At 48.3% G+C, this 13,220-nt stretch overlaps 1 protein-coding gene across 1 annotated transcript in view; it reads left to right on the forward strand.

Annotated features, from left to right (window-relative positions):
* The first annotated feature begins 2,858 nt into the window (after positions 1-2,858).
* The window catches only part of sh3bp2 (SH3-domain binding protein 2), a 63,107-nt gene continuing 52,745 nt past the window's right edge, over positions 2,859-13,220 (forward strand). The window contains exon 1 of the mRNA XM_055632274.1: positions 2,859-4,112. The gene's annotated coding sequence lies outside the window, so the exon portion shown is untranslated. The remainder of the gene's footprint in view (positions 4,113-13,220) is intronic.

Raw genomic sequence — 13,220 nt, forward strand, 5'->3', positions numbered from 1 at the left:
GACAATGGTTAATAAGATAGGCCACAAATTGTAGCCCTATCATGTACCGTTTTTGTGCAAATATAAACTGGGCAAACAAACGGACAAACAAACAAGATAAACATTTTAGTAATATATAGAAGAGATTAGTTTAGAGATACAATACAATACAATACAATACAATACAATACAATTTATTTGTCATTTGGACCCCTTGAGGTCCAAACGAAATGACGTTTCTGCAGCCATACATTACAAACAAATAGACCCAAGACACAACATCATTTACATAAACATCCATCACATCGCTGTGATGGAAGGCCAAAAAACTTATCTCTCCACTGCACTCTCCCCCCCCCGATCTCAGAGTCAAAGTCAAAGTCCCCGGCTGGCGATGGCGATTGTCCCGCGGCCATTAAATCCACGCCAGGTGGTGCAAGGTCGCACGCCGGGTTCTTGATGTTAGAGCCCCCGGCGTGCGTTCGCAGAGTCCCGCGGCCATTCCAAGCCGCGCGGGGCGGTGCTGTAAGGCCCCGCTCCAGGAGCTCTTCGACCCCGCAACTCAGGCGGGAGAAGTCGCGTTGCGGGAGCCCTGAAAAGGCGGTCTCCCTCCACGGACCCGCGGGCTCCCGGTGCCGCCGTCTGCCAGACCCGCAGTTGCAGCCTCCAAATCTCCGGAGGTCAGGCCGCAGCAGCAGCAGCGCTCCACCACCGCTCCACCACCGCTCCGGACTCGGCCAGCTCCATGACGGTGAGGTGAGTCGTCGGCACCAGAGCCCCCGGTCTTCTCCTGTTGGAGGCCGCTCCTCGTTGCAGCCCCAACGACAACGGAGACTCGACAAAGTAAAGGTCGGGTCTCCCGTGCAGGGAGAGATTTAAAAGTTACCCCCTCCCTCCCCACCCCACCCCCCCCCCCCCCACACACACACCCCAATAAAAAATAACAAAAACTACATTAAAAAATAGACAAAAAATAATAAAACGCAGACGGGCTGCAGAGGCCGCTGCTGACGAGAGTCGCGCCGCCTACCTGAGATGGGTTACGTTGGGGGAACGGTGTTGAGTGGTGGAATATTGCGTTGGGGAACGGGTTGCATTAGGGGACCAGGCCTCCCATGGGGGCTATGGGCAAGTGGTGGAATATTGCATTGGGGGAACGGGTTGCATTGGGGGACCAGGCCTCCCATGTGACAGGGACCCTACTGGTCCAACTTGGTATTCTAAACTAAAAATTACCCTAGTCAAAGTGACTATATAAGGTGTAGGGAAGGAACTGCAGATGCAGGTTTGCACTGAAGACAGACACAAAAAGCTGGAGTAACTCAGCGGATCAGACAGCATCGCTGGAGAGAAGGAATGGGTGAAGTTTCCAGTCGTGACCCTTCTTCAGATTATGATTCTCTGGTTATTGTGGTATGCTGCCATGCAGAAGTAATCGGCTGCAGTTCCTGTATTGCAGTTGTGACGGGCCTTCAAAAGTATGTCAAGATTTTTGGGAACTCCTGAGGTTGTGAAATACAGTGTAGCGTGACATGCCTTTCATGTTTGATGGGAGTTCAGTGGCCGTGGCATGGAACCTGGCTTTCTGCTCTTAGCCAGCAGGGAGAGCTAAGAGCATAAATTGCTATTGGTATAAGTTCATAAATTCATACGTTCTGGGCGCAGAATAAGGCCATTCGGCCCACCATTCCGCCATTCAATCATGGTTGATCTACCTTTCCTTCTCAACCCCATTCTTTTGCATCCAAAACCTCTGAAACCCATACTAATCAAGAATCCACCTGTCAATCTCCACCTTAAAAATATCGATTCACGGCCTCCACATCCGTCTGTGGCAATGAATTCCACAGATTCACTCCCCACCGACTTGACAAATTCCTTCTCATTGCCTTTCTAAACGGACGTCCTTTTGTAAGCGAGTTCGGTATTCCGAAAAACGCAAGGAATCATGGGATTTGTCAAAGGTAATTCACCATAAAGAAAATGCGAATGAAGCGCTGACTGAAGAAACAGAGTATAAATTCTTATCTTTATTCATAATTTATGTGTAAAACTCCCAAAGGAACAGGTAGCGGGAGGACGGGGTGTAACAGCGAGAGAGAGGGGGCAGATGCGAGTGGGAGACAGGGGAGAGCGCGCACACAGACCCGCGCCTCATCCGCAGCCAGGATTGAGCCCGAGTCCCCAGTGCCGCAAGCACTGCCGAACCCCCACTGGACCACCCCACCTCTCCCCGTCCACCCAAGTGTCCCATCCCCGCCCGGGGAGTGGCCGGAGACGTCCAGGGCGACCCCGGACCGACGACACCAGAGACCCCACGCCCACAGCCATCGCGGAGAAGAAGTGTCAACCCCAGCTCAACTACGCTTGTCCCGCTGGGCCAACCGACAGCCACTAGACAAGGAGAGAGGCGCAGCCGTTGGTCCCTGGCCTGGGAGCCGGAGCCAGTGCCTTCTCCCCACGCTGGCTGAAAGCCCGGCCCAACACCTCCGGCCACTTCTGGACCCTCACTGGACAGGGACAGGACACCCGGGAGGTGACGGGCACGGCCCAGGAGCGCCCGCAGTGCCGGAGACCCGGGCCAAACCCCTGACCACGATCTTGCTCACTCACCAAAGCATAAAGCAATAAAAACAACAAAATAATCTTAGCTTTTAACAAAGGAACAATAAATACAACTAGATTGAAAGCAGTATTTTCTTATCTAGAAGAATCAAAGCAGAAAAAAACAGATGAAATGAAGGTCTACAAGTTCACAGCTCCTCTGCTTCCAGCAATGTTAATGCATAGTGACCTTTGACCAGGGCATGCACAGTCGGAATAACAAACTCGGTTATTCTGAAGCTATGGATTTTGGTCCTAGACTCTCCCTCTTTGTATTGTGTAATGAACTGGATTTGATAAAGGGACTCAAGATAAAGGAACCATTAGGAAGTAGCGACTACAACTTCTAAGTTTTAATCCGCAATTTGATAGGGAGAAGGTGAAATCGGATCTGTTGGTATTGCAGCTCAGCAAAGGGGGCTACAGAGGCATGGGGGAGGAGCTGGCCAAAGTTGACTGGAAAAGGACCCTAGAAGGGATGACGGTGGAACAGCAATGGCAGGAATTTCTGGGAGTTATTCGGAAGATGCAGGGTCTTTTCATTCCAAAGTGGAAGATTCTAGGAGGAGATAGAGGCGACTGTGGCTGACCATCAAGCACCCACTCACGCTGGTTCTATGTTATCCCACTTTCTCATCCACTCCCTGCACACTGGGGGCAATTTACTGAGGCCAGTTAACCTACAAGCCCTGCACGACTTTGGAATGTGGAAGGAACCCGTAGCACCCGGAGAAGGACGAACGTACAAACTCTGTACAGACAGCACCCGTAGTCAGGATCGAACCCGGGTTTCTGGTGCTGCAAGGCAGCAACTCTACCATTGTGCTGCACTTAGTTAGTTGGCAGGGATAAGCTGGTCCAAAGGGCCTGTTTCTGTGCTTTATGACTCATATGAACTATGAGCTATGAACCATGGTCCCTGCCTTTGGTTGCACTAATGACTATTTTATCGAATTGTTGTTTCGGCCCGAAACGTTGCCTATTTCCTTCGCTCCATAGATGCTGCTGCACCCGCTGATTTTCTCCAGCTTTTTTTGTGTAATCTTCGATTCTCCAGCATCTGCAGTTCCCTCTTAAACACTGTTGTTTATTATATCTTATCTGTGTGTGTTGCGTTACTGTTAAGACGCAGCCAGTAAAAATATCACGGTTCTGTTGGTACACATGACAATTAATGACGCTGGACACTTCTCGTTGGTGCCTGCAGGCAGTCTCAGCGAGGCAACTCCGCCTCTCAGTCCCCAGCCACAGGGGGAAAGGCGCTAGTACCAGGCAAGTACCCGCTCGGAGAATCCAGCGCCCGAATGGCATTCAGAAACTGAACTCTCACAAAACATTACGGGCAAAGGCCGCCGACTTCTTTCTCGCCGCTTCCAAAGTTACAGAAAGAAACTGTGAAGTCGTTGTATCGTTTTGAGGAAGTACAGAGAGAGAGAGCGGTGGGGGCTCAAATAACGAGGGAAATACTTCATCCCAAATGACTGTCTACTGAAATAGCGTTGTTGGATTCCGCTGGGAGCTTTACTCAGGTAAGGCAACATTTATGGGTTTAAAAAAAATAGAGTTTAGCTAGATTGAGTTAAGTGCAATGTAAACTGTGCCTTTGGACAAAGCGTCAAGCGTGTGTGTGTGGGTTGTACCCTCTCTCGGTGTGAGTGGAAAATGTTCGCCTATAGACAGTGGAAACACGAGCTTAGTCCGGGCATTGTGTGGTGTGTGGGGTGCGAATGTACGGGCATTCCGGGCACATATATGTGTGTGTGTGTGTGTGGGGTGCGTTTATTCCGGGCACATATGTGTGTGTGTGTGGGGTGCGTTTATTCCGGGCACATATGTGTGTGTGTGGTGCTTGGGTGTCAGGCTCCGTGCTGTAAGGGGCAAAGGGGAGAGTTGCAGGGAGAGAGCAATACTCCCCATTCACCTCTCCTGTCATTTATGAGCACGACCCTTTGCAATGTTTTAATGGGATTTCCACCGGTGACTCTCACTCTAAAATATAAGACCATTTGTGTGCCGCCGAGACGGGAAGGAATGTTTCCACCGAGTGTTGAGGGCAGTTTACAGGGTCCAAGAGTCAAATATTTCGACTGGCGTTAAGTGTCTCTTGGTATTTCAAACCTACAGCCGGTTAAATTCCGAAAATCAGTCTTTAAAAGAGCTTGTCCAACAAATCCACCCGTGGCAGTCACCAAATGGTCTTATCTATATTGGGGGAAGTGCTATCAGGATGTAGGTAAACAAAAATGCTGGAGAAACTCAGCGGGCGAGGCAGCATCTATGAAGCGAAGGAAATAGGTGGCGTTTCATGGTCGAGGCCCTTCTTCAGACTGATGAAGGGGGGGATAGAATAAAGGAAGAGGCGGAGACAGTAGGCTGTGTCAGGATGTAGTTTCTGCTTCCATGCACAAAGTGCTGGAGGAACTCAGCGGGCCAGGCAGCATCTGTGGGGGGAATGGACAGACTACTGAAGGAAGGGGGAGAAAGCTGGAAAAGAGAGTTGGATTTGGACAATGGCGGGCAAGTGATAGGTGGATACCGGTGAGGTGGGGTTGATTGGCAGATGTGTGGAATAAGTGACAAAGGCTAGAGGTGAAAATGAGACAAAAGAGTGTGCGGATGAGGGGAGGAGTGAAATGTAAAGTCAGAGGGAGGTGGAAGGAGAAAGGGGGGGGGGGATAAAAGGAATTCTGGGACTTGGGGATTGGAAATGAGCATACTGGGGAGAAGGAAGGAGGCTGATGGCGGGATAAATATGTGTATGGGATGGAGAAGGGGCAGAGAAACGAGAGGAAGGGGGGATATTACATGAAATTGGAGAATTCAATGTTCATACTGTTGGACTGTAAGCTTTGATTGCTTGAGTACTGAATGTTGTTAGAGTTCCTTCTGGAATTGTTTTAGGATGTAACAAGAAAAATGCATAAGGGAGAGCCAGTGGATGTGGTGTATCTGGACTTTCAAAAAGCCTTTGATAAGGTTCCGCACAAGAGGTTAAGGGCGGTCATGGTGGTACAATGTTAAAGTTGCTGCCAATCAACCCACACATCTTTATGGGTGTGGGAGCCTCAGCAGCCGTTCGAACCGGGGGGGGGGGGGGCTCGTGTTATGAGGCTTCAGCTCCACACGCGCGCATTACGACCTTCCAATCTACCTTGTAGTGGCCCTTGCACATTTTTTTTTTACCTGCACTTTCTCTCCAGTTGTAATGCTCTGGGGAAACATTGAGTTTATTTTATTGTCATGTGTACCGAGGTACAGTGAAAAGCTTTTGTTTGTTGCTGTTGCTATTGCACGCTGTCCAGTCAACGGAAAGACTATACAATCAAGCCGTCCACAGTGTACAGATACAGGATAAAGGAATAGCGTTTAGTGCAAGATAAAGTTCAGTAAAGTCGGATTAAAGATAATGTGATGGTCTTCCATGATGTAGATGGTAGGTCAGCATCTTTCTCTAGTTGGGTGTGTAAGAAGGAACTGCAGATACTGGTTTAAACCGAAGATAGACACGAAAAGCTGGAGTAACTCAGCGGGACAGGCAACATCTCTGGACAGAAGGGAAGGGTGACGTTTCGGTTCAAGGCCATTCCTCAGTTGCCTGATGACAACTGAGGTATAGAAGTTTGAAGACGCATACATGCTCTGCATGTGTGCCTCTGTGTCGGCCTTGCACATGTCCTGCCAGGCTCCTTAACCTGCTCCTTAAACATGTCTAACCCTCGTCTCTCTTGAGTCCGTGAATGAGTAGGTTATGTCCCAGGGCTGTACATTTCTGAGGGGATGTGTTACTGCAACACCATTTAAGCGTCAACTCTCTGTAAAATTACTCTGCCTCTTTGTCACCTGTGGTTCGGAAAGAGCAAACTCGCATGATGTAACCTTTTGCTCATGGCCTCCAGCCAGCTTGGGGAATATTTCTCATCCAAAGCTGCACGTACTTTGGACTATAATCACGATTGCCTGCAGGGAACTGGCTGGTGTGTAAGGTAAAGCTGTCTAATGGAATCAAGAACCAGAGGAGGTGGAGTTGGGGGGAAGTTTTAATAGGAACCTGAAGGGCAACATTTTTACACAAAGAGTGGTATGTATATGAAATGAGCTGCCAGAGGATGGACACATCGTGCTGGAGTAACTCAGCGGGTCAGGCAGCAAATCTGAAGAAAAGGAATGTGGCATTTCGAGTTGGGACCCTTCTTCAGGCCCGACTCGAAATGTCCCTTTTTTCTCCAGAGATGCTGCTTGATCCACAGAGTTACTCCAGCACTTTGTATATATCTTTGGTATAAACCAGCATCTGCAGTTCTTTGTTTCGACATTACAAGCTGCCGGAGGAGGTAGTTGTGGCAGGTACTATCACAACGTTTAAGACACTTTTAAACAGCATGGTTAGGACTGGTTTAGAGGGACATGAACCAAACACAGGCAGGTGGAACTAGTGTAGATGGGACACGTTGGTTGATGTGGGCAAGTTGGGCCAAAGGGCCTGTTTCCACCCTGTATCACTCTATGGAGGCACAAGAGACTGCAGATGCTGAAATCTTGAACAATACGCGAAATGATGGAGCAACTCATTGGGTCAGGCAGCACCTGTGGAGGGATTTGACCGGCCTGGTTTTTGGTTGGGACCCCACAATTCACTTGACAAACACCTCATCCACTGCCCTAACTACCCACCCTGCCACAGTTGTTTCATCTGCAACCCTCACTATGAGATGATGCTGACCACCCGCCGTATGTTTTCACACATCGGTGCCTCTTGCCTGAAGGGAGAAAAGGGATTAAAACAAGGAACTGCAGGTGCTGGTTTACAAAAGTGTCTGAAGAAGGGTCCTGACCCAAAATGTTCCCTATCCGTCTGAAGAAGGGTCCCGACCGAAATGTCGCCTAGCTTTGTTCTCCGACCTGCTGAGTTACTCCACCACTTTGTGTCATCAGCTGTAACACTATATTCTGCCCTCTGTTTATTTTATCTTTTGAACTGTCTGTTATACACATGTATGGTATCAGCTAACTGGACAGCACAATAAAACAACATGTGTCATGTTTATCTCGGTACACGTGGCAATAATTCACCTATACCAGCCTGTGACCTCTGCCAGCAAGATAGACAAGGGCACTTGCTTCAAAATAGACAATAGTTTTTTTGCTTTCTGTTGGGTTTGAATCCTGGAACTGCATTCTCATGTTCAATGTTCTCCGTTCTGTGTTACGAGCAGCTTCATAGAAACATAGAAAATAGGTGCAGGAGGAGGCCATTCGGCCCTTCGATCCAGCACCGCCATTCATTGTGATCATGGCTGATCGTCCCCTATCAATAACCTGTGCCTGCCTTCTCCCCATATCCCTTGACTCCACTAGCCCCTAGAGCTCTATCTAACTCTCCCTTAAATCCATCCAGTGACTTGGTCTCCACTGCCCTCTGTGGCAGGGAATCCCATAAATTCACAACTCCCTGGGTGAAACTGTTTTTTCTCACCTCAGTCTTAAATTACCTCCCCTTTATTCTAAGACTGTGGCCCCTGGTTCTGGGCTCGCCCAACATTGGGAACATTTTTCCTGCATCTAGCTTGTCCAGTCCTTTTATAATTTTATATGTTTCCATAAGATCCCCCTCATCCTTCTAAACTCCAGCCTAGTCTTTTCAATCTTTCCTGTGTTCAAAGTGCCCAATACGTTGCCATTGCAAGCGACGTGATCACTGGAGTTATTGTGCAAGGTGGTCAGGCAGTCAGATTAAGTTCTTTTCATTCCTCTGTAGCTGACTGGTCTAAGTCATTTACTTTTGCTTTGGTGACGAGTGTTGTTGATGCTGATACAGTTTATGGGAATACTGGGGGTCCCATGCTGCGGTGATAGAGTCATACCGCATGGGGAAAGGCCCTTCGGCCCTACTCGTCCATGCTAACCCATCTAAGCAGCCCAGCATGGTTTTGGAACAGCTCCATCCATTTTTGGATGCAGCCCAGACCATCACACAAACCAACCTCCCTTCAATTCGCACCTCACGCTGCCTCTGCAAGGCCACCAATAAACAAGGACGAGGCGCACCCTGGCCATTTCTTCTTCTCCCCTCTCCCATCAGGCAAGAGGTGTAGAAGTGTGAAAAAGCACACCTCCAGATTCAGGGACAGTTTATTTCCCAGCTGTTATCAGGCAACTGAACCATCCTACCACAACTAGAGAGTGGTCCTGAGCTACTATCTACCTCGCTGGAGACCCTCAGACTATCTATGATCGGACTTTACTGGACTTTATCTTGCACTAAACATTATTCTCGTTATTCCATTAATCATGTATCTGTACACTGTGAAAGGATCGATTGTAATCATGTATTGTCTTTCCGCTGACCGGTTAGCACTGTACCTTGGTACACATGACAATAAACTAAACGCAGACTAACTACACTCAACTCAGATCTAAACTGGTCCCATCTGCCAACATTTGGCCCATATCCCTTTTACTATCCATGGATCTGTTCAAGTCTCTTTCAAATGAGAGTAATAAATATTTGCCACAGCTGCTGCCCCTGGCAGCTCATTCCAGTCTGATCCACTTATTACTAAACTAAGACTACATGAGCTTCCTTGTATAGACCTCCTGACCCAGTGGGCTTGAGCTATAGGTTAGCCAGGCATGTGCCCATGTAATAACGAGGAACTGCAGATACAAAATTCTGGGATGATTCAGCGGGTCAAACTCTGGTAGACCTTGCTCCCCTTCCCCCTCCACCTGAACCATATATCCCTGGTGCGATTGGGGGTAGGGGGAGCAAGTGCGAGGTACTGGAGAGACACTTGTGAGAGCCTCATCTATGATAGAAGAGGGGAACCCCCGTTCCCAAATGAATGAGGACATCTCAGATATCCTGGTATGAAACACCTCATCCTGGGTGCTGATGCGGCGTAGACTGTCAATAGTCAGTTTTATACATCACATACACATATAAGTGCAGTGAAATGAATTTGCCAGCAGCGGTACAATTAAAAAAGAACACACAATACACAATAAGATTTAACACAAACCGCCACCACAGCATTCTTCACTGTGGTGGAAGGCACAAAGTATAGTCAGTCCTCCTCCTTGTTCACCCTTGGTTGGGGCCATAAACCTCCACAGTCGCTGCTACGGACGGCCGGATGTACAGGCCCTATCGTCGGGACAGTCGAACATACTCCGCGGCTTGGAGGTCCCGAATCGGCGCTTTCTTACCGGAGACCGTGGCTCCAGGATGTTGTAGGCCGCGGGCCGGCGGTCAGAGTTCTTCTCTGGGGATCCCTGACGGGGGACGCCACGCCAGCGACTAGAAGCTCTGCAGACCGCAGCTTCAGGCTGTGACAGTCCCCGGGCCAGTGATCGGAGCACTCCCGTCTGGTGACCCCCGGCAAGGGCTTGCCCGCTCCACAATGAAAACTCCACGCTACGCCCGCTGCTGAAACTCCAGGCCCGACTCCGGGAAAGGCCGCTCTAATCCATGGTGTTAGGCCGCGAGGGAGTCAACGTGGAAAAAGTCTATGCGACCCCCCCCCTTCCCCCCCCCCCCCCCCCCCCCCCCCCCCACACCCCACACCCCACACAAGACACACTGAAAGACACCAAAACAAACATTTGAACACTGAAGTGGGCGCATGTGCGGGGGATTTCGGGCGGGAAAGGCCTGCGGATTCAGCCATGTTTGCCAGACGTTTCTGAGTTTATGTATTAAAGAAATAAATTGCTTAAATTGTTGTGAGGCAAATGAAACTTTACACTAATATAATTAATTTTATTTAAGCTTTAAGCAACTTATTTCTTTAAAGATCTACTGAGGGTGAGTTTAGTTTATTGTCATGTGTCGCAAGTAACAACACCACATACTGTAACAATTAAGAATGACACAAAACATTAATAACCAGAACCAGACGACATAGGTTTAATGTGAGATGGGCAAGATCTAATACGACCCTGAGGGCAACTTTTTCACTCGGAGGGTGGTGGGTGTATAGAACGAACTGCTAGAGGAGGTAGTTGAGGCAGGCACTATAACAGCATTTAAAAGATACATAGATATGAAATGTATCAAGGGATATGACTGGACTTTGGACTTCCTGTAAATGGCACCAAAATATAGCGACACATGAATGTGTGGTCAATGCAAAAAGCATTTCCCTGTGCAGTGGACGTGTGACAATGGAGCACCACTGATCCATGAGCAAATCAGACCAGCTTGAATGGGACATCTTGGCTGGCAGGGATCAGTTGGGCCAAAGTGCCTGTCTCCAGGTTCTACGAGTCCATGTATCTGTTGATAACCATTCTGTCGATAAACTGAGACAGAAAAGGAGTGGGATAAATTTTTGTCAATATATATATAAAAATATCGAAACATGTATACATATAAGTATATACATATACATCTGTAGGAGGGAACTGCAGACGCTGGTTTACACTGAAGATAGACACAAGGTGCTGGAGTCACTCAGCAGGTCAGGCAGCATCTCTGGATAGAAGAAATGGGTGGCACGTTTTGCGTCGAGACCCTTCCACAGACTGAGAGTCAGAGGAGAGATATATGCGGATAGATGCACGGATATATGTGTGTGTGCGTGTATATAACCATATAACCATATAACAATTACAGCACAGAAACAGGCCATCTCGGCCCTACAAGTCCGTGCCGAACAAATGTTTTTTTCCCTTAGTCCCCCACCTGCCTGCACTCATACCATAACCCTCCATTCCCTTCTCATCCATATGCCTATCCAATTTATTTTTAAATGATACCAATGAACCTGCCTCCACCACTTCCACTGGAAGCTCATTCCACACCGCTACCACTCTCTGAGTAAAGAAGTTCCCCCTCATATTACCCCTAAACTTCTGTCCCTTAATTCTGAAGTCATGTCCTCTTGTTTGAATCTTCCCTATTCTCAAAGGGAAAAGCTTGTCCACATCAACTCTGTCTATCCCTCTCATCATTTTAAAGACCTCTATCAGATCCCCCCTTAACCTTCTGCGCTCCAGAGAATAAAGACCTAACTTATTCAACTTATATACTTATATACAAATATGTTTTTAATAACTGTTTTGTTGCTTATAATGGTGTCTACAAGGTACTATGTTTACATATTATGTAGTGCTGCTGCAAGTAAGAATTTAATTGGTGCGTTTCGGGACATGTGATAAAACATGCTTGACGGGGCATGAACATATTGAATGGTGGGTCAGGCTTGAGGGGCTGAGTGGCCACTAGGTCTGTTTTCTAATGTGTTCACTCACTGTGACCTGTGAGGGCATACGATTGCTGTTCTGTTCATCATTGTCTCTCGGTGGTGAGGTTTGGTATCGGTATTGGTTTATTTTTGTCATTTGTAACAAGGAACGATGAAAATCAAAAACGTTGTTTGCGTGCTCTACAGTCGTATTATACATGACAACAATCAAGTCAAACACATGCACAACAGGCAGTACAAAGAGAACAACATTAGCTTGTAGGATGTATATTTGCAGTGTTACAGTTACATAGAAAAAGTCCAAGGTCTGGAATGAGGTTGGTTGGAAGATGGAGCAAAACCACAAGTTGCTGGAGTAACTCAGCGGGTCGACAACCTCTGTGGAGGGAATGGATAGGCAACCTTCTGGGTCATGAACCTTCTTCAGAAACATAGCCTACTATTCCATCAACAGATTCTGCCCAGCCCGCTATGCTACTCCAGCACTTTGTGTTTTTCTCAAGATTCCAGCACCTGCAATTCCTTGTGTCTCTTTAAGTTGGGGGATGGGACTACAGCCTTGGCTTATAAGAGGTCAGTTCGATAGTCTGGTAATAGCGGGGAAGAAGCTGTTCCTCAATCTGGTGGATTGGTAGGTGCTGTCTGACATGAGAGGGCTGAAGAGGGAATGGCCAGGGTTTGATCATGTTGGCTACTTTCCCAAGGCAGGGTTAGGTGTAGGTGGATAGTAGGGGGGGGAGGGGGGGGGGGGGGGGAGAGGGTGGTCTGTGATGAATTGAGATAGCGTCAGTTTTGAAGGTGACATAATGGGAAATGAAAAACCAGATTCCAATTTGCCAATGTCCCCCATGGTTATAGCCCCCCTTGTTTTGAATACTTTCTAAAAATGAATCCGATGAAATCCCCCTTCACAGCTTCCTCCATTGCTTGAGTCACTATTGCTTTCTATCCTTAAAAATGCAGTCAAGACCTTGATGAAAATCAAAAGAAAACTACATGATGCAGCAGATCTGAAATGTATGTTGAGTCTCTCTCTGTCTCTCTGTCTCTCTGTCTCTCTGTCTCTGTCTCTCTCTCTCTGTCTCTCTGTCTCTCTGTCTCTCTCTGTCTCTCTCTGTCTCTCTCTGTCTCTCCCTCTCTCCCTCTCTCCCTCTCTCTCTCTCTCTCTCCTCTGTCTCTCTGTCTCTCTGTCCCTCTCTCCCTCTGTCCCTCTGTCCCTCTGTCCCTCTGTCTCTCTGTCCCTCTCTGTCCCTCTGTCCCTCTCTGTCCCTCTCTGTCCCTCTCTGTCCCTCTGTCCCTCTGTCCCTCTCCCCTCTCTCTCTCTGTCCCTCTGTCCCTCTGTCCCTCTGTCCCTCTGTCCCTCTGTCCCTCTGTCCCTCTGTCCCTCTCTCTCTGTCCTCCCCTCTCTGTCCCTCTCTCTGTCCCTCTCCC

Source organism: Leucoraja erinacea, chromosome 3 (assembly GCF_028641065.1).
Source record: "Leucoraja erinacea ecotype New England chromosome 3, Leri_hhj_1, whole genome shotgun sequence".
Lineage (NCBI taxonomy): Eukaryota > Metazoa > Chordata > Chondrichthyes > Rajiformes > Rajidae > Leucoraja > Leucoraja erinaceus.